A 27,162-nucleotide genomic window follows, 5' to 3' on the forward strand; every position below is an offset into this window, starting at 1 on the left:
AGTAACAAGCCCAATGTAAGTCTATGGGAAACTCGAGCATTTTTCCGGTTGCCCCCCCCCACGGCGGTCTGCAGGGGGCCTAAAAATTGCCCAAATCGATGGGAACAGTGCTCAAATGACATGGGAACAGCATGGGGAAGACCCCTGGAAGCATCTCTGACTCACTGCTGTCAACAACTTTGTCAGAGGTATTACACCACTTTTACGGACTCACAATAAAACATACAAAAACAAAACCAAAATAGATTTTTCTGGGAAAAATGTTAAGGAACATCCTTTCCAGGGTAATGACTTGTATATAAGGCAAAATAAATAACCAAAAACAAAAATACTCCGCCACACCTTGGCCTATGTTCACACGTAGCATTTTTTATGCGTTTTTGCACTTTTTCATTGCTTTCAACGGTGAAAAATGCATTCAACAGGAAATGTCATTTTAACATTTTACTGCCTTATCTGGCCATGTGGTGTGTGAGACATCATCAGACACATCCTGTTTCATTTCTGAAAGAGGGACTCTAAAAGTCACAAACACTATTTTTATAGGGCCATCAGGCGGCCCTTACTATTCTTAAAGGGCCAGCCGTCGGCTATGCTTTATTATTCCCATTATTAAAGAGTGTGTCTCCTATAGTGTTATTGGGTATACAGTGACTGCAAGGGCTGCCAAAAATTTGGATGCACCCAAATACCCCTTTGAAGAGACATAGAGAAGGATCTCAGTAAAAAAAGTGTTCCCATTATAAAGGAGTGGGTGTCCTATAGTGGTAATGCCCATGCAGTGACTGCAAGGGCTGCCAAAATTTTGGAAAATACCAATTTAAAGACACATAGAGCTGGGCCACAGTAACGACATGTTCCCATTAGAAAGTAGCGGGTCTGCTATAGAGTTATAGGGTATGCAGTGAGTCCAACGGATGCCAAAATTTAGGAAATGCCCCAATAACAATTTAAAGCCACATAGAGCTGAGCCACAGTAATGACATGTTCCCATTAGAAAGGAGTGGGTCTCCCATTCTGTTTGCCTATGCAGTGAATGCAACAGATGCCAAAAATTTGGAGGAACTCCAATGCCCCTTGCAAGAGACGTAGAGGTCGGAGGGCCTCCTGAAAACAATGTTCCCATTACTAGGAAGTGGGTCTCCCATATTGTTTGCCTATGCAGTGAATGCAACGGCTGCCAAAAATTTGGAGGAACTCACAAGAAACGTAGATATGGTGATATGGTAGATATTATGGTGGAGGATGAGTAGGAGGACAAGAGCAAATAGACAAAATCAGGAAGCTTATACCCATGTCTGGGTGTGAAGATAGAGGTGCATGTGAATAGAGTTAGACTGCCCAAAAAAAAGACACTGTATTTGAATTTATGCTACGCTGCTATCAATCGGTGGTGTTGAGAAGTATGGCCCAATCCAGCCCGTGTTCATTTTTATAAGAGTCAGCCAGTCAGCATTTTCAGTTGACAGGCGGATGCGCCTATCAGTTATAATTCCACCAATGGCATTAAAAACCCGCTCTGACAAAATGCTAGCGGCAGGGCAGGCCAGGACCTCAAAGGCGTAGAGAGCCAGTTCATGCCATATGTCTAGCTTGGATACCCAAAAATTATAAGGCACAGAGGAATCACGGAGGACGTTTGTGTCGGCAAGGTACTCCCTCATCATCTTTCCAAAACTTTTCCCATCTTGGGAGAGTACCCTGCGCCCCAGGGCCTGTGCGATGGGAGGGTCTGAGAAAAAAGTCCCAGAACTTTGACAGCGTTTCTCTGCCTCTGCTGGATTGCATTTGTGTCCCTCTCGCCTGTACTCCTTGGTTGTCCAACGAACTGTGACCTCTGCCGCCAGTGTTTTCAGATGGGAATTTTTCCAATAATTCTGCAACAAGGGCATTCTTGTACTGACCCATTTTATTTAGCCTGTCCGGCAAGGGTATAAGAGACTCCTCCTCCTCCTCTTCCTCCTCCTCTGTGTCCTCAGGCCATTCACGCTGAACAGACGGTATGACAGTTGTGCAGGTAGTACCGTCTATAGCACAGGAAACTAGCTCCTGTTTTTCCTCCTCCTCCTCCTCCTCATTGGCACCCAATCCACATTGGGATGAGATGAGGCTGGGCTGTGTGGAATCACCCTTTAAAGTTTCTTTTTCCATCTCATCGTTCTCCGCCTGCAATGCGTCCTCTTTAATTCTGAGCAGAGAGAGTTTCAGAAGACAGAGAAGCAGGATGGTGATGCTAATTATGGCATCATCGCCGCTCACCATCCTGGTGGACTCCTCAAAGTTTTGGAGTATGGTACAGATGTCTTACATCCATGTCCACTCCTGAGGTCTTATGTGTGGAGTCTGACTTGAATACCGAAGGCTGTGTTGATGCTGGTAGTCACAAACTGCCCTCTTCTGCTCACAAATCCTTCTCAACATCTGCAATGTAGAGTTCCAATGCGTGGGGACATCACACACCAGTCGGTGAGCTGGAAGCTGCAAATGCTGCTGAAGCACGGCAAGGGAGGCAGAAGCTGTAGCTGACTTTCTCAAATGGGCACACAGGCGGCGTACTTTGACAAGCAGATGCAACAGATCTGGGTAGGTTTTGAGAAACCACTGAACCACAAGGTTAAACACATGGGCCAGGCATTGTATGTGTGTGAGCTTTCCTCACTCCAGAGCCGCCACCAGGTTCCAGCCATTGTCACACACGACCATGCCTGGCTGTAGATTCAGCGGTGTCAGACACAGATCTGCCTGCTCTTTCAGAGCTATCCACAACTCTTCAGCGGTGTGCGGTTTGTCACCTAAGCATACTAGCTTCAGTACAGCCTGTTGCCGGTTGGCCGAGGCAGTGCTGCAGTGCTTGCAGATTCTGACTGATGTGCTCATTTCGGAGATAGAGGTTGAAGAGGAGCAAGAGGAGGTACAGGAGCTGTAGAATGTGGTGGCAACCCTGACTGACCCAGGGCCCGCAATCCTCAGCGTCGGGTGGACATGTTCTGTCCCAAGGTTTGACTGGGTCACGGCTAGAGATGAGCGTTGTTCTACTCGAACTGTTCGCCAATCTCAAATTCGAGCTGTTTTGGGCGGTGTTCGAGCCGGTCGGCGAACACGAACAATTTGAGAAAAATTCGGTTGTTCGAGGTTATGTTCGATAACTGTTCGTGCACCAAAATCATAACTGGATTTTTTCTCAGTAATGATGAAAATTAATGTTAATACGCAGTTTGAGTGTACAGCGGGGCGGGGGGAGGGGCAGGGGATGGATCTCTGCAGGAACAATGAAGATCTCCATTTTTTTTTCTCTTTCCCGCATTTGCAGTGGGGAGGTGCAATCTGTCAGCCTATCAGCAGCGCACACACGGAGCGAAGTGCTTTTTTTCACACAAGCAAGGGCATGTGTGATTGGCAGTGTATGTCACATGTCCTTGCCCTATAAGACCAAGCCATTTTCCCCGTCGCCACCATTTTCTCACTGCTGCAGCTGCGTGTTAGACGGCACCGCTGTTGCTGTGTGCGCTATACCTTGTTAATTTCAAGCCAATTTTCGCACAAATATACAGATAGCTTGGGAGTAGGGAATAGTTGTGATTGCAGTCCTTTTAAGGACTAAGTTACAGCATTTCCTACGACTTTTATCAGGCAGGTCTGTGCTCTTAAATAGATAGATTGTGGGAGTAAAGACTAATTGTAATTGGAGTCCTTTTCAGGACTAGGTTACATCAGTTCCTATCAGTTTTTGCCAGGCAGGTCTGTGCCAGTGCTGTGCAAGTTTTTTTCACAGCATTTGGCTGAATCTAGCAAAGCTAATCCTTTTTGGCCTATTGCAGAGTGTGTTAGTCAGTGGAGTAGCCTATCTGTGTTGCAAGATATACCACCTGTGTATAGAATACCAATTTTTTTACTGCACCTAGTGAAGTAAAATCTTTTGGGCATAGCATCATTCTATTAGTCCATCTATACTGACCTCCATCAGGTTGCAAACTGAATATAATTTTTTTCTGCATCTAGCTCTGAAAAAATATTTGGGCTTCTAGCGGTGTGTGGGACTTGGTCTATTAGTCCATCTATACTGACCTCCATCAGGTTGCAAATTAAAAATAATTTTTTTCTGCATCTAGCTCTGAAAAAATATTTGGGCTTCTAGCAGTGTGTGGGACTTGGTCTATTAGTCCATCTATACTGACCTCCATCAGGTTGCAAATTAAAAATAATTTTTTTCTTCATTTATCTCTGAAAAAATATTTGGGCTTCTAGAAGCGTGTGGGACTTGTTCTATTAGTCCATCTATACTGACCTCCATCAGGTTGCAAATTAAAAATAATTTTTTTCTGCATCTAGCTCTGAAAAAATATTTGGGCTTCTAGCAGTGTGTGGGACTTGGTCTATTAGTCCATCTATACTGACCTCCATCAGGTTGCAAATTAAAAATAATTTTTTTCTGCATCTAGCTCTGAAAAAATATTTGGGCTTCTAGCAGTGTGTGGGACTTGGTCTATTAGTCCATCTATACTGACCTCCATCAGGTTGCAAATTGAATAAAAAAATTTTCTGCATCTAGCTCTGAAAAAATATTTGGGCTTCTAGCGGTGTGTGGGACTTGGTCTATTAGTCCATCTATACTGACCTCCATCAGGTTGCAAATTAAAAATAATTTTTTTCTGCATCTAGCTCTGAAAAAATATTTGGGCTTCTAGCAGTGTGTGGGACTTGGTCTATTAGTCCATCTATACTGACCTCCATCAGGTTGCAAATTAAAAATAATTTTTTTCTTCATTTAGCTCTGAAAAAATATTTGGGCTTCTAGCAGTGTGTGGGACTTGTTCTATTAGTCCTTCTATACTGACGTCCAGCAGGTTGCAAATTGAATATAATTTTTTTCTGCATCTAGCTCTGAAAAAATATTTGGGCTTCTAGCGGTGTGTGGGACTTGGTCTATAAGTCCATCTATACTGACCTCCATCAGGTTGCAAATTAAAAATAATTTTTTTCTGCATCTAGCTCTGAAAAAATATTTGGGCTTCTAGCAGTGTGTGGGACTTGGTCTATTAGTCCATCTATACTGACCTCCATCAGGTTGCAAATTAAAAATAATTTTTTTCTGCATCTAGCTCTGAAAAAATATTTGGGCTTCTAGCAGTGTGTGGGACTTGGTCTATTAGTCCATCTATACTGACCTCCATCAGGTTGCAAATTGAATAAAAAAATTTTCTGCATCTAGCTCTGAAAAAATATTTGGGCTTCTAGCGGTGTGTGGGACTTGGTCTATTAGTCCATCTATACTGACCTCCATCAGGTTGCAAATTAAAAATAATTTTTTTCTGCATCTAACCCAGCCAATAGTTTTGGCCTAATACCACAGTTTGGCCACTCAGCTCTGCTCGGTTACCATCCATTGTTTTTTTGTGCAAACAACTCCAGAGTTGTGAATTAGTTAACCACCAAAATGAGTGGAAAAAGGCCTGCTGCTGGTGGAAAGGGGAATAGGCGTGTTGGGAAGGGGAAAAAAGGTTGTGTCCGTGGGGTAGGTGCAGAAGAAAGACCATCTTCCAGCCAAACTAAAATGTCTACTTCTTTTAGCGGACAATGTGATAAGATCCCTTTCTTACGGCCACGCCAATCGCTACAAATTCCAGATGAGGCACAAAAACAGCAGGTGCTTCAACGGATATCAAGTGCTGCTTTAAGTGGGCTCTCCTCCACATCAACTTCAACATCACAAATACTCCAGTCCTCAAAGGTGTCACCCAAATCGCACTTGCTTCCTCACAGCTCCCAAATCTCCAGCTGCCCGTCTGAGTATGAGGTAGAACATTTGGTTGAGTCTGCAGAGCTGTTTACTCATACTATAGCCTGGGAATCAGAGGTCGACTCCAGCTCTTCTGTGAATCCAGATGAGGAAATGATCTGCACTGATGCCCAGAATCTTTATGAGTCGGATCCAGGACCAGACGCAGAAGGTTCTGACCATAATGTAGACCCTCATTCCCAAACTGTAACTCCTGTTGGTGGAGACAATGAGGAAGACGATGATAAGACTCAAATACCTGATTGGAGCGACAACTTTAGTTTTTTGTCAGGGCAGGAACAGGTTGGCTCTGAGGACGACGGGTGTGATAACGCACAGGGTGATGATGATGAGGTCGGAGATCCCACTTACTGTCAACCCACAGTCAGCCAAGAGATGAGGTCAGCAGAGGAGGTGGAGGAAGATGCTAGTGACGACGAGGTCAGGTTGCGCCTTCCTGGACAGAGACGTAGTACTGGAAGCACGTCAACAACTGCATCCTCAAACACAACTCTGCCTCTCACCACAAGTCGTGGTGGCTCTTCAGGTCGCATGGGTGCTAAGCCTTGCATAGCCTGGGCATTTTTTCAGATCGATAAAGATGACCCAACTCGTGTTATCTGTAACATTTGTCAGCAAAAGCTAAGTAGAGGCCAAAAAATACATAGTTTGAGTACTTCATGCATGAACCGGCACATGGACATGAAGCATAAGTTGCAGTGGGAAGCTCAGTGTGCTACAATGCGGTCTAGCCGGCCGGGCCAACCACCGTCTGCCATATCTTGTGCATCCGCGGCCTCTTCATCCTCTGTGACTGGGGGGACAGCAGTCACACCTGTTTTGGGGCGCAGACCTGCCACCTCTTTACCCGCAACAGCCAGCGTGATTGGCAGGTCATCATTTTCTTTGGAGGTGGTAACACCAGCTGGTCTTGAGCGCTGTCCGACATCGATAGCACCACCTTTGGATCAAGGCAACCTAACATGTCCGCCTGCATCTTCCTCACAGACCGGCAGTTTGCCGGGGACACCCTTATCAACCCCGTCTAAGCACAATAGCCAGCCCTCGGTCCCTCAGATGTGGACAAGTAAAAGACCATGAGAAAGCTAAGAGGTTGAATTTCACCATCTGCAAGCTCTTGGCTACAGAAATGCTGCCTTTCCGCCTGGTGGACACAGAGGATTTTCGAGACCTTATGTCCGTCGCAGTGCCCCAGTACCAGATGCCCAGTCGGCACTACTTCTCAAAGAAAGGTGTGCCTGCGCTCCACCAGCATGTCGCACACAACATCACCGCTTCTTTGAGAAACTCTGTGTGTGACAGGGTGCATTTCACCACAGACACTTGGACGAGTAGGCATGGACAGGGGCGTTACATGTCGCTGACTGGGCACTGGGTAACTATGGTGACAGCAGGACAAGGGGCTGCTGTCCAAGTCTTGCCGTCCCCACGAGTTGTGCGTCAATCCTCTTTATGTCATTTTTCCTCCACTGCTTCTGCCTCCTCAACCTCCTCTCGGTCTTCCACCTGCACCCAAAGCCTGTCTGGTCATGCCACAAGCTTTCTAACTGCGCAGAAGGGATCCTGCACACCTCCTTACTATGCTGGCAGTAGGGCTCAACGTCATCAGGCGGTTTTTACATTGAAATGTCTGGGAAATGTGAGTCACACAGCTGAGGAGTTGTGGTCAGCTCTGGAGAACCAATTTCATGAATGGTTGTCTCCACTGGACCTGAAACCAGGGAAGGCCGTGTGCGACAATGCTGCAAACCTGGGTGCGGCCCTTCGCCGGGGCAAGGTCACACACGTGCCTTGTATGGCTCACGTGTTGAACCTGGTTGTCCAGCAATTTTTAGCCCACTATCCCAGACTAGATGGCCTTCTGCAGAGGGCACGGTCGCTGTGTGCTCACTTCCGCCGTTCGCATCCCGCAGCTCAGCGACTTACATCTCTACAGAAGTCGTTGGGCCTGCCACTTCACCGGCTAAAATGCGATGTGCCTACCCGGTGGAATTCAACTCTGCACATGTTGCAGCGACTGTGGCAGCACCGACAAGCCCTGGTGCAATACGTTCTGACGTATAGCCTGGGCCAACGAGATTCAGAGGTGGGGCAAATCACGCTGGAGGAGTGGTCTCAGATCAGGGACCTATGCACCCTTCTGCACAGTTTTGAAATGGCGACGAAGATGTTTAGTGCTGACGATGCCATTATCAGCATGACTATTCCGGTGATTTACATGCTGGAGCACATGTTAAACAGAATTCGGAGTCAGGTGGTGGCACAAGAGGAGGTGGAGGAAGTAGAGGAGGAGGAGTTGTATGCGGAAGGGCTAACATCTGCAAGGTCCAGACGGTCGGCAGCACCAAGGCGGCAGGCATGTGAGGGTGGGGGAGATGGTTTAACCAGGGCGCATGGTAGCAGCCAAACTAGTGAGGAAGGTGCAGGAGCCCAGGAAGAAGTGGAGGACGAACTGATGGAAGACTCATCAGATGAGGGAGACCTTGATCACATTTCTGTTGTGCGAGGTTGGGGGGAGAGGACAGAGGAAGGAAGCATGATTGTTACCTCGCCACCAACACAACAGGGACTTGGTGCTCCTGGATGCGCAACACACATGAGTGCCTTCTTGCTGCACTACCTGCAACATGACCCTCGAATTGTGAGAATTAGAAATAATCCTGACTACTGGGTTGCCACACTGTTAGATCCCCGGTACAAAAGTAAATTTGCAGAAATTATTCCTGCCATAGAAAGGGATGCACGCATGCAGGAGTATCAGCAGAGACTGTTGCAGAATCTTACATGTGCTTTTCCACAAAATACCAGTGGTGCACGTAGTGAATATCACAGTTCCAACTTGCCAACCGTGGGACCGTCAAGTGTTCAGCACTCAAACCGTAACAGAACCACAGTATCTGCTGGTAACATCAATTTTGCGGAATCATTTCACCACTTTTTTAGCCCATCCTTTGCAAGGCCACAGGAGACAAGAAGTCTGACACATAGTCAACGCCTAGAGACGATGGTACAGGAGTATCTCCAAGTAAACATTGAAGCCACGACTGTGTCACTGGACCCTTGCTCTTTTTGGGCTTCCAATCTGGATAAATGGCCGGAGCTAGCCACTTACGCCTTGGAGATCTTGTCATGCCCCGCAGCCAGCGTTCTGTCTGAACGTGTGTTCAGCGCTGCTGGTGGTGTGCTGACAGATAAGCGCACGCGGCTCTCCACTGATAATGTAGACAGACTCACGTTCATAAAGATGAACAAATCATGGATCCGAAACGACTTTTCTACCCCTGTGTCATCCTGGGGAGAGTAAAAGCTTGATGATTGGTTAAAATCACCCTACCAACCGTTTTAAGCTTTCAAATTACTAATCATGTTTATCTGTATCTTGACTGGAAAATAATTTGGGCTTTGTAGCAGTGTGCAGCACTGATCCTATTAGGCCATCTATAATAAGCTTCACCAGATTTAAAATTAAAAATAATTTTTAGCTGCATCTAGCCCGGAAAATAATTTTGGGGCTCCGAGATGCGCAAGACACATAAGTGCCTTCTTGCTGCACTACCTGCAGCATGACCCTCATATTGTCAGAATTCGAAGTAATCATGACTACTGGGTTGCCACACTCTTAGATCCCCCAAACTTTTCGATCAACCTTTTCATTTTAATAAAGACCAAAAAAATGGTCATTTTTGAAATTATAAGCATTAGCAGGTTGTTAGAAACTGAAATCAAACAGTTTTCAACTCAAAACTTTATTCTAGGTGATGTTACATTTTCACATAGGACCCCTTGTTCGAAAGGAGCTTCTGAACTCTCTCGTCCATTGAATTTGTCAGGTTTTGGATGGTTTCTGCTTCAATTGTTTTGCATGAGGACAGAATACCCTCCCAGAGCTGTTGCTTAGATGTGAACTGCCTCCCGCCATCATAGACACTCCTTTTAATGATGCTCCAAAGGTTCTGAATGGGGTAGAGGTCAGGGGAGCATGGGGGTCACACCATAAGTTTGTCCCCTTTTATGCCCATATCAGCCAGAGATGCAGATGTTTTATGTGCAGCATGAGATGGTGCATTATCATGCAGAAAAATGATCTTGCTGTGAAATACACGGTTCTTCTTCTTGAACCATGGCAGGAAGTGCTGTTTGAGAAAATCCACATACATTATGGAGTTCATCTTTAGCGCCTTCAGGGATCCTAAAGGGGCCGACAATCTCTCTCCCCATGATTCCAGCCCAAAACATTACTCCACCTCCTCCTTGTTGGCGCTGTAGCCGTGTTTGCGTGGGGTGTCCATCAACCAGCCATCCTCCACTCCATTCATCTGGACCATCGAGCGCTGCACGGCACTCATCCGTGAACAAAACAGTTTTGAAATCAGTCTTCATGTAATGTTTGGCCCACTGGAGCCGTTTCTGCTTGTGTGAAGTGGATAGAGGAGGTCGACAGGATGGCGTATGCACAGCTGCAAACCTCTGAAGGACCCTGCATCTTGTTGTTCGGGGGACGTTGGAGGCACAAGCAGCTTCAAAAACTTGTCTGCTGCTATGACAAGGCTTTTTTGCCGCTGCTCTTTCAACCTGACGTAATTGCCTGTAGGAAAGAGTCCTCAATTTGCCCTTATCAGCACGCACACGTGTGTACTGTGAATCAGCTACATACTTCTTGATTGCCAAGACACTTCATCCTGATCATCGCACAATGTTGATTGTAGTCATGCCTTGACCTAAACACTCCACAATTTGTTGCTTCTCAGCAGCCGACACATCCTTTTTCTTTCCCATTTTGGCAGAAAATGTAGGCTGCTTAATAATGTGAGAGAGCCTTCTTAAGTAGTCTTGCCTTTCATTGGACACACCTGCCAAACTAATTAGCACAGGTGTCTGCAATTGCTTACAGTGATATAAAGAGCCCTGACACACATCACCATCAATGAGTTTAACTGACAAACAAACAAATTCTTCCCTTATCACTCCTAAACACTTTTTGCATAATAATTTGGAACGCGGTGTACATGTGCTTTTCCACAAAACACCAGTGGTTCACGTAGTGAATCTTACAGTTCTAACTTGCCAACCGTGGTCTGTATGGAATTGTTCAATAAAGGGCCCAAAATTAAGATAACATAGATGGGAGAGGTCTCTATGAATAGGAATTCCTAAGTATTTGATACCCTGTGAGGGCCAGGCAAAGGGAAAGTTGGACTGGATGGAATCCTATATGGATTTAGGGAGGGAGACATCGAGGGCCTCAGACTTCGCTGCATTGATTTTAAAATTTTACCATGTAACAAAGTGATCTATTTCAGCCATAACAGCAGGGATGGATATATGTGATTGAGTGATATATACTAGGACATCATCAGCAAATAGAGAGCACTTGTACTCGGTGCCTCCCACCTCAATCCACCTAATATTGGGGTTATGGCGAATTGATGAGAGCAGGTGCTCCGTCACTAGGATGTATAAGAGAGGGGACAGAGCACATCCCTGCCTTGTCCCATTGGTGATTGTGAAAGGTGATGAAAATGTTCTGACGCACCCCCTGGGCCTTGGGACACCCGGAGCCGGACCCTTTTTGGTGGATGCTGGTGGTTGTAGTCTTCGTGGCGGCGATCCGGTTCCGTGGCTCAGGGCGGTCAAACCAGTGGCGGAACTATTTATGTGGTTTTGATGTTTAAATGTCCGACTACGCCACCCGTGGATTGCGGTCAGAGTGAACCGCCGCTACAGGGCAGACCGCTAAGGCTGGTGTTGTGGGTGCAGCAGAGCGTAGCATAACTCCCCACGGGAGGAGTATAGCCTCAGGGCAGTGTATGCGGAGGATGGGGGTGATGGTGCAGGGCAGCAGCAGTAACGACACGGAGTCAGTGATGCAGTTCAGGGCCTTTACTCACAGTTCTTATTATCCAGACCACGTCTGCAGGTAACGGCTGCCCACGTCGTACTGTGCTCACCAGGTGAGGGGCTCAGACAACTCCCAGATAACTTTGGAGTGCTTCACAGGACCCCCTTTGTGTGTCCTTTGTCTGGCCTTTCTTACCAACACTTCTGTCCGGCTGCCTCGGGCCTCCTCTTGGTAAACTTGGCGCCAGTTTCCCTGACCCTATGTGGTGCCTTCCTAGCGGGTGGAGCAAGGGGCTGCGCCACATAAAATGTCAGAGCCTCCGGTTTCTAGCTGAGGGTCGTTTCCTGCCTCCACTAGTTCGGGGACCGGTCTCCCCCTTTGGCCTGACCCCTCCACGCAGGTGGATTCGGGCGTGCGGTGGCGACTCGCCCGTCCGCACCCCTGGGATCCCTTCATTCCTCGTTCCTGGAGCCTTCTCCGCTCCTCTTCCTTCCTTCTCCCTCTTGTAGGCCTGGGCCTCTGTTACTAGGCCCGCCTCCGGAGCAGAGCTCATGCAGAGCCCCTGCTCCCTGCCACTTCTGCTCAGACTTCTCTGCACTGAACTAAGATGGTGCCCACATTTTATACTCCCTTCTCAATGCACCCAGGAACTGCTTCCTCCCTGCTCCTGCACTGCAGGGTTCCCCTTCCTCAGTGTTCCCTCCCCCCACTCCAGCCAGGGACAGGGATTGTCGTGCCCATCTCAGGGGCATATTGGACGCCCTGCCCCACGGCAATGTGGTGTAATGCATGCAGGTGTCGGGTCCTGATCCACACTCCATCCTTATCTGAGAGTGAGATATCACACCTCTGGGTGAGGTGCAATACGTCTGTAGCAACCGAGCCCTCGGTGCTACAGTTCCATTTATCTTCAGCCTAGGTGACGTATTGTGATACAGGGCCGTGATTTTGGCTATAAAAGGGTCCCCTAGACCCCTACCCCAAGCTTTTTAAGAGAATCATATATGGCGTGCCAGGAGACTCTATGGAATGCTTTCTCAGCATCCAACGAGAGTATCTACTTACAAATTTTTAACTGCATCTAGCCCAGGAAATACTTTGTGCCTAGTAGCAGTGTCTGCTAGTCAGCGGATTATCCCGGCTGTTAAGCAAGCTACACCACCTGTAGTTTGGACACTTAATTTTTTCAAAGGAAATGCTTCGGGACCACGGGATACTTAGTGAAGAGCATCAGGAGGCACCCCAAGGCATAGGGGCTGGGACTGGCACTAGGATGCCTTGCGGTGGACAGCCGAGCTCGATCCTTATAAAAGCTTTTTAACTGCAGCAGCTTTAGTGGACGCTACTGGAGCTGGAATTACGCGGCTGCTGGCATGAGACTTGCCCTCCAATAGATCCTTGTAAATGGATTTAAAGTGTATTCATTCAAATTAGAGGGACAATTTAAATTAAAAAGCTTAGAGCTGCCTCCACCACAGGGGGGCTCTCTCGACCCACCAGCGGACAGGCACCAGTATTGGGAGAGGGGGGCTGGCCATCAGGGTTCACCGCGGCTCTGGCACAAACCCGGCGACACGGAGGTGGCACGGGCAGGAGCGGACTGGCCGTCTCGGCTTCTCACTTTTTGGATTTTAGAAGGGCATGACATGCCTATATCTGTGTCTCCCCCTCCTTTTACTCCTCCACCTCTTTTCTTTTCGCATGACTATATGTACTTGTCACTTTTCCATGTGTTAGTTGTGTCTTCTGAGCAGTTTGTCAGCTTTTGGACACCTTTGAAGGTGTTTTCTATGTGTTTCTATGTGTTTTTGTTTGCCTGCCATTGGTTTTAACGGTGTTCGAAGGTGTTCGACGAACACTTCGACGAACAGTTCGGCGAACACACGGGTGTTCGACGAACCGAACCGAACTCGAACACTACGGGGGTGGCTCAACACTAGTCACGGCTTCCATTATATTAACCCAGTGTGCCATCAGCGAGATGTACTGTCCCTGCCCACAAGCACTTATCCACGTGTCCGTGGTTAGGTTGACTTTCCCAGTAACTGCGTTGTTGAGGGCATGGCTAATGTTGTGGGACACGTGCTCGTGTAATGCGGGGATGGCATACAGGGAGAAATAGTGGCGGCTGGGGACTAAGTACCGAGGGACGGTCGCCGCCATCAAGTTGCAGAAAGCTTCCCTCTCCACAAGCCTAAAAGGTAACATTTTGAGCTCAAGCAGTCGCGAAATGTGTGAATTTAGTAGTGTGGCCTATGGGGCGTTGGCTGTGTATTTGCACTTGTGTTCCAAAGACTGGGGTAGGGACAACTCAACGCTGCGCTGGAACAAGGAAGTGGACATGCTTGGTGATAGGGCCATGGACAGAGGATTGGCATGCATGCACAACAGCGGAAGACACTGTTTCTGGACTCTGGGGTTCAGCCCACTTAGTAGGGTGCTTTGCTGCCATATGCCTGATCATGCAGCTGGTGGTCAGGTCGCTAGTTTTGCTACCCCTGCTGATGCTGGCCTGGCAGGTGGTGCAAATGGCCTTTTGGTGGTTATCTGCAGAGTCTTTAAAAAACAAGCAGACTCGGGAAGACCTAACAGTTGTACTGGCAACTTCCGTCGTGTTGGCGTTACGGGAACGCTTTCCCGCCTTATGTCTGCAGCTACCACACTGCTTCTTTCTGCTTGTTGTGGTGCTTCGCCTCCCTCCCCCTGTGTGCTGCTGTCCTCGCTTTGCATGTCCCCGTGCCAGGTTGGGTCAGTTACTTTATCATTCACCACCTCGTCTTCCACTTTCGCTCCCTGGTCCTCCTCCTGCCTTTTTGTCAATTGTGTCTCATTATCATCATCATCCACCTCTTGCGACAGTAAGTGCACTTTCCCACCATTTCCTTTGTGTGACCGTGGCTGCTCAAATATTTGGGCATCACTACACACGTTCTCCTCTTGACTCGCTTGAAGCTGGCCGGGCGAGAGGCCCGAATCTACAAATGGAAAAGTGAACAGCTGTTCTGAGTGTCCAAGTGTGGGATCAGTTGTCTCCGGGCACTCGGCATGGTGGGAGGAAGGAGGATCAGGATGAGGAATATGTGGTCCAGACTCACAGCTACTGAGACTTGACCGTGTGGAAGACAGGGTGGTTGTGGTAGTGGCAAAGTGACTGGAAACATTATCTGCTATCCAACCAACAACCTTTTGACATTGCTCTGGGTTCAATAATGGTGTGCTGCGGTCCCCTAGCAATTGGGACAGGAAGGTCAGGCGACAAGATGTGGGTGTTTGTTGTGGCACAATTTCAGCTTGCCCACGGCCTCGGCCTCTGCATGCACCATCACCACGTCCACTTCCCCGTCCCTTGCCACGCACCTTGACCATTCTAAATGGAGGACAATATTTTCCACGTTCACTAGAAATGGCTGATTTTGGAAAGCAGTTATATGTGATACGTCTGCCAGAGAACCACGGTTTTAAATCGCAGGCCTGTAATTTACTAATATTATTCTTCACAGAGACCTAGTGTGAATAGCTTGACCGACATACTGCAACAAAATGGAAGGCAGAAATGGCTAATTTTGGAACACTGTTATATGTGAAATGTCTGACAGAGAACCACGGTTTAAAATAGCAGGTCTGTAATTTACTAATATTATTCTTCACAGAGACCTAGTGTGAATAGCTTGACCGACACACTGCATCGAAATGGAAGGCAGAAATGGCTGATTTTGGAACACTGTTATATGTGATATCTCTGACAGAGAACCACAGTTTTAAATAGCAGGCCTGTAATTTACTAATATTATTCTACACAGAGACCTAGTGTGGATAGATTGACTGACACACTGCAACAGAATAGTAAAGGAGGCCAATATTTTCCAGGTTCAGTTCAAATTTCTGGATTTTTATCGCTGAAATATGGAACAGATCTGGCTATATTCTGCAGTGCTAACAAGCAAATGGAGCAGAAAAATGGTATAATCTGGATTGCTTTTTAAGCAAATAACCAGGATTAATATAAAAAAAAATTGCCCTGGCTCCTGATACCTGGGGCTATGTCTACAAATGTTTGTCACAGTAGGATCACAGAAGTTGAACATGCAGTGGACTCTCTTGTGCTGTATCATGCACTGCAGTCTGTCACATACCCTGCCTGCCTTGGTTTTTAAGCAAATAACCAGAATTAAGATAAGAAAAATTTGCCCGTGCCCCTGATACCTGTGGCTATGTCTACAAATATCTGTAAGAACAGCAGCAGCAGGAACGTACTATGGACCCTCTTGCACTATATGCACTGCAGTCTGTCACATACACTGCCTGCCTGTCTAACTCCTGCTATCACCTTCACCACTGAAAATATGCAACTGGATTAGTCCTCAGAAGGACTGTTAGTTCAGATGGATATATATATATATATATATATATATACACTGCTCAAAAAAATAAAGGGAACACTCAAATAACACATCCTAGATCTGAATGAATTAAATATTCTCATTGAATACTTTGTTCTGTACAAAGTTGAATGTGCTGACAACAAAATCACACAAAAATCATCAATGGAAATCAAATTTATTAACCAATGGAGGCCTGGATTTGGAGTCACCCACAAAATTAAAGTGGAAAAACACACTATAGGCTGATTCAACTTTGATGTAATGTCCTTAAAACAAGTCAAAATGAGTCTCAGTATTGTGTGTGGCCTCCACGTGCCTGTATGACCTTCCTACAACGCATGGGCATGCTCCTGATGAGGTTGCGAATGTTCTCCTATGGGATCTCCTCCCAGATCTGGACTAAAGCATCTGCCAACTCCTGGACAGTCTGTGGTGCAATGTGACGTTGGTGGACGCAGCGAGACATGATGTCCCAGATGTGCTCAATCGGATTCAGGTCTGGGGAACGGGCGGGCCAGTCCATAGCTTCAATGTCTTCATCTTGCAGGAACTGCTGACACACTCCAGCCACATGGGGTCTGGCATTGTCCTGCATTAGGAGGAACCCAGGGCCAACCGCACCAGCATATGGTCTCACTAGGGGTCTAAGGATCTCATCTCGGTACCTTATGGTAGTCAGGCTACCTCTGGCGAGCACATGGAGGGCTGAGCGGCCCTCCAAAGAAATTCCACCCCACACCATTACTGACTCACTGCCAAACCGGTCATGTTGAAGGTTGTTGCAGGCAGCAGATCGCTCTCCACGGCGTCTCTAGACTCTGTCACGTCTGTCACATGTGCTCAGTGTGAACCTGCTTTCATCTGTGAAGAGCACAGGGCGCCAGTGGCGACTTTGCCAATCCTGGTGTTCTGTGGCAAATGCCAAGCGTCCTGCACGGTGTTGGGCTGTGAGCACAACCCCCATCTGTGGACTTCGGGCCCTCATACCACCCTCATGGAGTCGGTTTCTAACCGTTTATGCAGACACATGCGCATTTGTGGCTGGCTGGAGGTCATTTTGCAGGGCTCTGGCAGTGCTCCTCCTGTTCCTCCTTGCACAAAGGCGGAGGTAGTGGTCCTGCTCTGCTGGGTTGTTGCCCTCCTACGGCCCCCTCGACGTCTCCTGGTGTACTAGCCTGTCACCTGGTAGCGCCTCCAGCCTCTGGACACTACGCTGACAGACACAGCAAACCTTCTTGCCACAGCTCGCATTGATGTGCCATCCTAGATGAGCTGCACTACCTGAGCAACTTCTGTGGGTTGTAGAGCCCGTCTCATGCTACCACGAGTGTGAAAGCACAACCAATATTCAAAAGTGACCAAAACATCAGCCAGAAAGCATTGGTATTGTGATGTGGTCTGTTGTCCCCACCTGCAAAACCAGTCCTTTATTGAGGGTGTCTTGATGATTGCCAATAATTTCCATCTATTATCTATTCCATTTGTACAACAGCATGTGAAATTGATTGTCAATCAGTGTTGCTTCCTAAGTGGACAGTTTGATTTCATAGAAGTTTGATTCACTTGGAGTTATATTCTGTTGTTTAAGTGTTCCCTTTATTTTTTTGAGCAGTGTATATGTCGTAGAATACCTATACTAACTGTAACACCTGCACAAGGAACTGTCAGGGCAACTACCGGTATACTGGAACTTACAGACACAAAGAAGAGCTTTGCAGCTGCTGTTAAACAGGGACCTACAGACATTAACCATTTTTCCCCTGAGCTGCAGTGGACTACAATTCCCAGGGACCCTTGTTTCAGTCAGATGACACACCCTGGAAGGATAGAAGGAGAGAGAGTGGATTGGATGAGGAGGGACTTGGGGGAGGGAGCTGGGCAGGAAGTGAAAGTGAAAGTTCTGAGGAGAAAGAGCGTGGCAGCTTGCTGTGAGGGACGGAGTGGTGTGGATTGGCATTCCTCTATGCTGCAGAGTGTGGCTGCCCCCTCTGAGATACCCACGCTGCTGGAGAGAGCGCGGCCTTGTCACCCTCTGAAGCAAGTTACATCAAGGACTCGGAGAGTTCTGCCGGCACTCCAACCGTATAAAGGCCTGAATCCTGCCGCCCCCAGCTGGTGTCCAGAGAACCATCCGACCGTTTGAGACACACAGTGAGTGCCCTTCTGAGACTTGTGGTTCTACCAGTGCTATTTACAGTGAGTACACTACAACCCATACTATTGACATTAATTTTCATCTAAGTGCACCAACGGTTCTAATTTGCGCGCCAACATCCACAGCAACTGGGCACCAACGTTTGGACTGAGTTAATACAAAAAGGGAAAACCTGCTACGTTATATTTGCAGGGTCGGAGCAGAAGTAGATTGTGATGTGTATATGACTTTTATAGAGCACCGTTACTTGTATTGTATGCTATTCCTTTAAACCCACCTTAATTCTGCTGCATAGCAATAAACCTGTTAAACGGTTTTACTCCTGTTCCCTCTGAGTGTGTACTGAGCTGTGGCAGGGGCTTCCCGAATCAGCCCCTGGCAGAAGATAACCGTCCTTCTGCAGTCCCAGAGAGAGAGCTCCAATCAAGATTCGGGTGGAGGCACTGCGCCCTAGAGAGGTGAGACCCCCCATAACACCCAGTGTACCGTGGTAGCCCTAAAGGGGTGTTACATAACTCTAAACAAGCAAATCTCTCCCTGACTCAGCAGCAGCTCTCCCTACTCTGCCTGATTCTGGGGTAGACTGTGACGAGCATAGCGGCGCCAGGTATTATATAGACCTGATGACGTTGTGCGGCCAGCCGATCACTGTAATGCCCACAACCAACATGGCTACGGCATTACAATGTGTGGCAAGCAATCCCTGCATTTTCATTGGCTCTCTAAAGAGCGCCAAACATGCAGGGCGGGGACTTGAGTTCCCGCCCGAGCAACCCAGAAATACTCGCAGAGCTTGTCGAGCACCGTGATGCTCGGGCGAGTACTGAGCAAGTTCGCTCATCACTAGTAATAATACTGTATGTTTTTCAAAATATTAAGGTTAAAGTGGTCACAGCTCTTTTTTTGTGATAAAGAACCTCAAGCTCAATTTAAACAATATAATTATAGCTAATTGCAGAAAACATAAGGGGAAGCTTAGGCATAGTTTCTAACCATCCAGCGAGAATGTATAACTGTCCCAGGAAATCAGGGCTGTGTCCCAACTTCCACTCAGTGTGATGTCTCCTCTCCTGCTGTCTTCATTGTCCTATAGCTTCTCCTTCTTTGGGGGCAAGGCTGACATCTCTCTACTCTCTTCAAACTTACATTCAATTAAGTAAACAATTATTCTATTTTCTTGAGATCTGGACTCATAGCGATTTGAACACTCACAGGTATGGGAGAATTTGCTCTACTTAAATGTGCAATGTATTCATCTAAATTACAGGTAGATTGTACTGACACATAAAGCTTCTTCGGTATATACCAGCGCATTTTATATATACCTGTTTTCTAGAGGGAAAATAAAAGTCAGATATTTTTCTTTCTATAAAATTACTAAAAAATAGTGAAGAACAATTTAAATAATGAGATTTTTATTGCACATTTAAAAAAAATCACAAATCAGCAACTAGCAGACATATTTGATCTCCCTCTAATCCTAGAAACCCTCTCAACACAGTGATCAGATTATATTTATGGTGATCAGTAAATGGCATAAAAAATGGTGTGATTGAATTTTGTTCTCCATTAAACCCATATAAAAATGCTGAGGCTGTGTTCACAAGTAGCATAAATAATGCATTTTTCTCTGCTGCTTTAAATCTGCACGTTTTCGGCAGGTGTTTGCACCAAACTACTCCATAACAATCTTCTCTGATTATTGCGTTTTTGCATTTTTTATGCCATTTTCCCCCTTATTTGATGCATTTTTGGGTAGATTTGAAGCAGCAGTTTTTAATGCTTTTTTATAGTACTGAAAAACTCTGATTATGCACTTTAAAATGCTACGCTTTTTTACATGTCTTTTTTCAGGCATTCCTGCCCACTGTGAATCTAAAGACGCTAGTGAATTGTGCCATTTTGTTGGGTATTTTTCTATAGGCTTTTTCTATAGGCTTGCCTGAAAAAAACAGTATGTAAAAATCATTTAAAAAAGGAAGTTGCTTTTTTAAGTGCAGAATCAAAGCTTTTCTGTACTATAAAAGAGACATTAAAATTATGCTTCAAATGTGCACCAGAAATATATGAAATAAGGGGGAAAACACCTAAAAAATGCAGCAAAAATGCAATAACCAGAGAAGACTGCTATTGCATAGTTTGGCATGGACACCTATAGAAAACGTGCAGAAATAAACCCACAGTATTTATGTAATGTGTGAACGTGGCCTTGCAAACACAAAACAGCACTACTTATAGAGAAGATTTTGTAAAAGTGAAAACATTATGGCTGCTACAACTATGAGTGAGGCTGCGTGCACACGATGCGTTTTTCATGCGTTTCCGCTGTGGACTTTCTGCAGCGGAAACGCATCAAAAACGCATGGTAATCCGCACCCCATGGTCCCCAATGGCATTCTGCAATGTCAATGCACATGCTGCGGATTTTTCTGCAGCGTTTCTGCAGCGCTCATAAATCCGCAGCATGTTCATTAATTTTGCGGAAGCGCAGCGGAAGCGCCGCCATTGACTTGCATTGAGACGCATAGAATCCGTGTCTGTACATTTGTACAAGCGGATAATATTCGTTTCAATGTGCGTATGGTACCCAGTTCTGGAGGAGAGAAGACTCTCATCCAGACCTGGGTACCATTGTACCTGTAAAAAAAGAATAAAATAATAAATAAAGTTTATATTCACCTGTCCGGTGGCCCCTGCAGCGCTTCTCCTTCCAGGACCTGAGATGACGTCGCGGTCATGTGACCGCAGGCTGTCTCGCGAGAGCCCGGCAACCAGGAAGAAGCCAGGACGAGCACGACAGCACAAGCGGTGGGGCATCGGAGGTAAGTATAGCTTTATTTTTTTTATTTTTACGGTCACACTATATAAATCCATGCCGTTTGCATGGATTTATACAGTGTGACCTAGTTGTCAAGCACTTTCCAAGTGATGCTATCGCCTGGAAAGTGCTTGTCAGTCCGCATGCGGAAACACATGCGTTAACGCATGTGGATACGCATGTGAATCTGCATGTATTCTGCAGGAAAAACGCATGTACAATCTGCATGTGTTTTTTCTGCCAGGGAGATGCAGAAATGCTGCAGAAATTTTCTGCTTCATTTCTGCATCGTGGGCACATAGCCTGAACAAACAAGAAAATAAATCCATAAGTCCCTCCGAGATAGTCTTGGATTCGGGGCTATGCTTCGTAGTCCCTGGTGGTCTGCTGAACGTCCTTCACTGCTACCATGACCCCTCTGATATCTACTCCTGCCAGTGTAGATGGTAAATGAGTGTAACTTGAGGGTATGGCTAGGGACATTGTCGAAAATTTCCACTACGTGTACCTCATAATTAATCCTCCTCCTGTTCTGTAAAAGTTGGGAGGTATGGCTTTGGAGCTTCCGGCACATTATGTATATTTTGAATTCAATAAAATAACATTACTGTATGCAGTAAGCTACCATATTGGTAGACAGAAATGTATCATGAAATTCTTATATCTAGGGATTTGGAGCAAGGGAGCTCCACACTCTACAGAGGTATGTTAGGAAATTAATGAGCACAGAACGTCAAACTTAAAAATAATGTGCTGTTAAAAGGTATACCTTGCTATTACATTGCTTTTATCTGTTCATAAAAATTGTGATAGGAGGAGGATGCCTGCATTGACATAAATATGTAGAGCCTCTCCTAATCAAAAAATAATCTTGTAGCATTAGACTATTTCACACTAGTGTTTAATTAAGAGCATCACGGGTCAGACTATTAAAGGTAGAGATGAGCGGATCAGGAAAAATTTGAATTTGCCTTTTCATGCAGATTTTTCCAAGAATTTTGATTTGCAGAGAAGTTATTCGCTATTCTCCTCGAATGTAATGTCACAAATGATGTGCTTGTTTTATCCAGACCCCATATTATAATAAACGTAAGATGTAAAAAGTAAAAGAATATTTATACTCACTCCTCATGGTCATCCATCTGGTGCGCGCCGCATTTTTTGATCACCATCGCACATGTTGAAATCTGTAGGCCTCTCAAGCTACCCCCTGACCTCTGGCTCTAATGAGGTCTGAGAGGAGCAGAAGGTCACAATTTCATGACATCATGATATGTGCCGTGACCATACACGCGCATGCGCAAAACACTCCTTGATCTAATCAGAGCCAGAAGTCCCCGCCTAGCGTAAGAGTTGTCAGGATCTCAGTGTTAGTGGCACTGATGAGAAGATACAGCAAGGTCTAGACAGGTGACAGTGAGGAGCGGAGGAACCGGAGAGGTGAGCTGTGATGTACAGATAGGGATTTTTTTCCTTTTCTAACATTTTGATGGCCATTTACGGTTTAGAAAAATGGTGTCCATCGGCTATATTCTAAGCTAAACAAGCCTTCCTGTTCTGTAATCCCAAATATCCTTCCATTTAATGTATAGTGCGGTAGAGGTGCATGTCTTTAAATTAATAAATGAAAATGAAATAAATGTTTTCTACATTGTTCTGTAATATTATAACAGTCTGGCTCAGTTTTTATTGTCCTACAAAGTTTTGTGCCATCAGCAAAGACTGACACTTTACTCTATCCCATGCACAAGGTCATTAATAAAGAGACAAAAAAGAATTGGGTCTAATAATGATCCTTGTGCTACCCCATTGCTGTCTTTAGCCCACCTAGAGAAAGTACCATTAACAATGTTTATATTTTTCATTAACCAGTACAAGGCCAGTTATATCACATTAGCCACATGACCAACATCCAGATTTGCACGTATTTCCTTTTGGAAACTCAGCATTTTGTCAGATATCACTTTTCTTTCATAAATCCATGTTGGTTGTCAGGTATATTATTCTCTGCAATATATTTTTGTGGGTCATCTCTTATAATGCCCTCAAAAATTTTGGACTTCACTGATATCAAACTTACTGAAAGGTAGAAGATTGTTACCACATCAGCATGCGGCCCCTGAGGCTGCTTCATGAGACCCGCAGGCATTGTACACCCCTTGATGATCGTGCCCCGGTCCAGGGGCCGCCAACATCAGCGCTATATTTCAGTTGAATGTGCTGCCTTGAATGCACATTCAATTGAAATGTTTTGCCGCCCAGAGACAAGCTCGCTGCACAGTAAAATCAATGCCATCCGGCGGCCAATCAGAGGCCAGCAGCTGATATCGGAGTGCCGACACGGCAGCTTATGACGTCACTGCCATGCGCCGGCACGCCGATTATGCCATGATCGTCAAGGGATCTACACTGCCTGCAGGCCTCATGTGCAGAAAGCATGCCAAAGGAATGTAGGACAAGTGAGAATTTTTTTTTCTGTTATCTGTATGTGAAGAACAGCACAATAGAGGACTTTACTATAATATGGAGACCAGAATGGGGCATTACTATAAGTAGGGGACCAGGATGGGGCATTACTATAAGAAAGGGACCAGGATGGGGCATTACTATAAGATGAGGACCAGGATGGGACATTATTACTATAAGTAGGGGACCTGGATGGGGCATTACTATAAGAAGGGGACCAGGATGGGTTATTACTATAAGATGAGGACCAGGATGGGGCATTACTACAAGATGGGGACCAGGATGGGGACATTACTATAATATGGGGACCTGTATGGGGAGATTACTGCAAGAAGGGGCCCAGAATTGGGACATTACTACATGAAGGGGACCAGGATGGGGACATTACTATGAAATGAGGACCAGGATGGGGACTTTATTACAATATCGGGACCTGGATGGGGACATTACTACAAGATGGGGACCCAAATAGGGATATTACTACAAGAGGGAACTGGATGGGGATCTTACTGCAAGAAGGGGACCTGGATGGGGACATTACTACAAGAAAGGGACCAGGATGGGGCATTACTACAAGATAGGGACCTGGATGGAGACATTACTGCAAAAGGGGCACCAGGCTTGGGCATTGCTACAAAACTGGGACCAGGATGGTACATGACTACAAGATGGGGACCAGTACGTGGGACATTACTACAAAATGGGGACCAGGATGGGGCACATTACTGCAAGATGTTTGCCAACATTTTTTTATATGGTGCTAACTGTAAAATAAGAGGTAAAGCATGAAAAAATATTTGCCACTAAAAATGCTGTTTTATACATAAACTAAAGTAAACCAAAAAAGTGCATGTTTGTTATCGCTACATCCATAACAACCCAACCTATAAAACTGCACCATAACCCATATGATGAATGCCATTTAAAAAAATAAAATAAACATGCCACAAATGTTCATAAGATATGATCAAAAGGTGTATAGAAAAAAAATGGTATCACTAAAAATGTCACTTTGTCCTGCAAAGAATGTGGCCCCCAAGTTCAAATTTATTCAATGTCCGGCCCATATACCCAGCCACGTTTGAGACCCCTGTCCTGGCGTGTGGCACTGACTCTGTTACAACAGGGTCTAAGAAGATGAGATACCTCGGTCTGTCAATTACTGGGCTCAATTTCCTCAATATCCGTGGATGAATACCATGCGGCACGGGGGATTTATCAATATTTAATTGGCTCAGACGTAGCTGTACTTCTAATGTTAAATTAGTTATATTGGGTGGTGAAGCTTTATTACTTCCTTGCTGAGTGATACATTGCAAAGGCAGTTCATTAGTTAACACACATGAAAAGTACACATTTAATATCTCAGCTTTCTCGTCCTCCTCTACATTTATATTACTACGATTATCTTTTAATGATGCGATATATTCAGATTTTTTCTTTTTTACATTAATACAGTACAGACCAAAAGTTTGGACACACCTTCTCATTTAAAGATTTTTCTGTATTTTCACGACTATGAAAATAGTACATTCACATTGAAGGCATCAAAACTATGAATGAACACATGTGGAATTATATACTTAACAAAAAAGTGTGAAACAACTGAAAATATGTCTTATATTCTAGGTTCTTCAAAGTAGCCTTTTGCTTTGATGACTGCTTTGCACACTCTTGGCATTATCTTGATGAGCTTCAAGAGGTAGTCACTGGAAATGGTTTTCACTTCACAGGTGTGCCCTGTCAGGTTTAATAAGTGGGATTTCTTGCCTTATAAATGGGGTTGGGACCATCAGTTGTGTTGTGCAGAAGTCTGGTGGATACACAGCTGATAGTCCTACTGAATAGACTGTTAGAATTTGTATTATGGAAAGAAAAAAGCAGCTAAGTAAAGAAAAACGAGTGGTCATCATTACTTTAAGAAATGAAGGTCAGTCAGTCTGAAAAATTGGGCAAACTTTGAAAGTGTCCCCAAGTGCAGTTGCAAAAACCATCAAGCGCTACAAAGAAACTGGCTCACATGAGGACCGCCCCAGGAAAGGAAGACCCAGAGTCACCTCTGCTTCTGAGCATAAGTTTATCCGAGTCACCAGCCTCAGAAATCGCAGGTTCACAGCAGCTCAGATTAGAGACCAGTTCAATGCCACACAGAGTTCTAGCAGCAGACACAACTCTACAACAACTGTTAAGAGGAGACTTTGTGCAGCAGGCCTTCATGGTAAAATAGCTGCTAGGAAACCACTGCTAAGGACAGGCAACAAGCAGAAGAGTCTTGTTTGGGCTAAAGAACACAAGGAATGGACATTAGACCAGTGGAAATCTGTGCTTTGGTCTGAGGAGTACAAATTTGAGATCTTTGGTTCCAACCACAGTGTCTTTGTGCGACGCAGAAAAGGTGAACGGATGGACTCTACATGCCTGGTTCCCACCATGAAGCATGGAGGAGGAGGTGTGATGGTGTGGGGGTGCTTTGCTGGTGACACTGTTGGGGATTTATTCAAAATTGAAGGCATACTGAACCAGCATGGCTACCACAGCATATTGCAGCGGCATGCTATTCTATCCGGTTTGCGTTTAGTTGGACCGTCATTTATTTTTCAACAGGACAATGACCCCAAACACACCTCCAGGCTGTGTAAGGGCTATTTGACCAAGATGGGGAGTGATGGGGTGCTACGCCAGATGACCTGGCCTCCACAGTCACCAGACGTGATCCCAATCGAGATGGTTTGGGGTGAGCTGGACCGCAGAGTGAAGGCAAAAGGGCCAACAAGTGCTAAGCATCTCAGGGAACTCCTTCAAGATTGTTAGAAGATCATTTCCGGTGACTACCTCTTGAAGCTCATCAAGAGAATGCCAAGAGTGTGCAAAGCAGTCATGAAAGCAAAAGGTGGCTACTTTGAAGAACCTAGAATATAAGACATATTTTCAGTTGTTTCACACTTTTTTGTTAAGTATATAATTCCACATGTGTTAATTCATAGTTTTGATGCCTTCAGTGTGAATGTACAATTTTCATAGTCATGAAAATACAGAAAAATCTTTAAATGAGAAGGTGTGTCCAAACTTTTGGTCTGTACTGTATATTTATAAAAAAGAAAGTGAATTTATTTTAATGCCATTGGCGATGTATTTCTCTTTAGCTATCTTTGCTAACCTGATTTCAGTTTTACAGTTCCCTATTGAGAACTTTATATACCTGGAATGTCTTTTTGGACCCCTCGGTCTTCAAAGTTTTAAATATCTTTGGTTTTGCCTTATTATACCCAGTGCTGCCCTATATAATAATAGAGGTTTCTTATTATTCCTGGCATTTTGTTCCTAGAGGGTATAAACTTACTACAGGACTGTTGTAATATATGATTAAACACTCCCCGTTTATCGTCAATATCCCAATTAATCAGGACATGATCTCATTCTACAGGGGTGTGCTCAGCCAGGGGGCAGAAGGGCATGTGCTTCACCAAGGCTGATCTCCATGCTGATGTTTAGGACTGCAATGGCAAGGGGATCCTGCACTCAGCCAGTTTCACTTCTTGCTGCTCAGAGGAAGATGGTTCTGTGTTTAGCCTATCAGTGCTAAGCTTACTTTATAGGCCGCCAGCATCTCTCTCTCCTTTGTCTCTGCTCCAAGCATGTTTGATCTGCCTGCCCTTCTTTAGAACACATCATGGGGCCCACATGCAGCGACATAACAATCGCAGT

The sequence above is a fragment of the Phyllobates terribilis genome, unplaced genomic scaffold (assembly GCF_046119375.1).
Source record: "Phyllobates terribilis strain yellow unplaced genomic scaffold, ASM4611937v1 Scaffold_4__5_contigs__length_816908805, whole genome shotgun sequence".
In the NCBI taxonomy this organism is placed as follows: Eukaryota; Metazoa; Chordata; class Amphibia; order Anura; family Dendrobatidae; genus Phyllobates; species Phyllobates terribilis.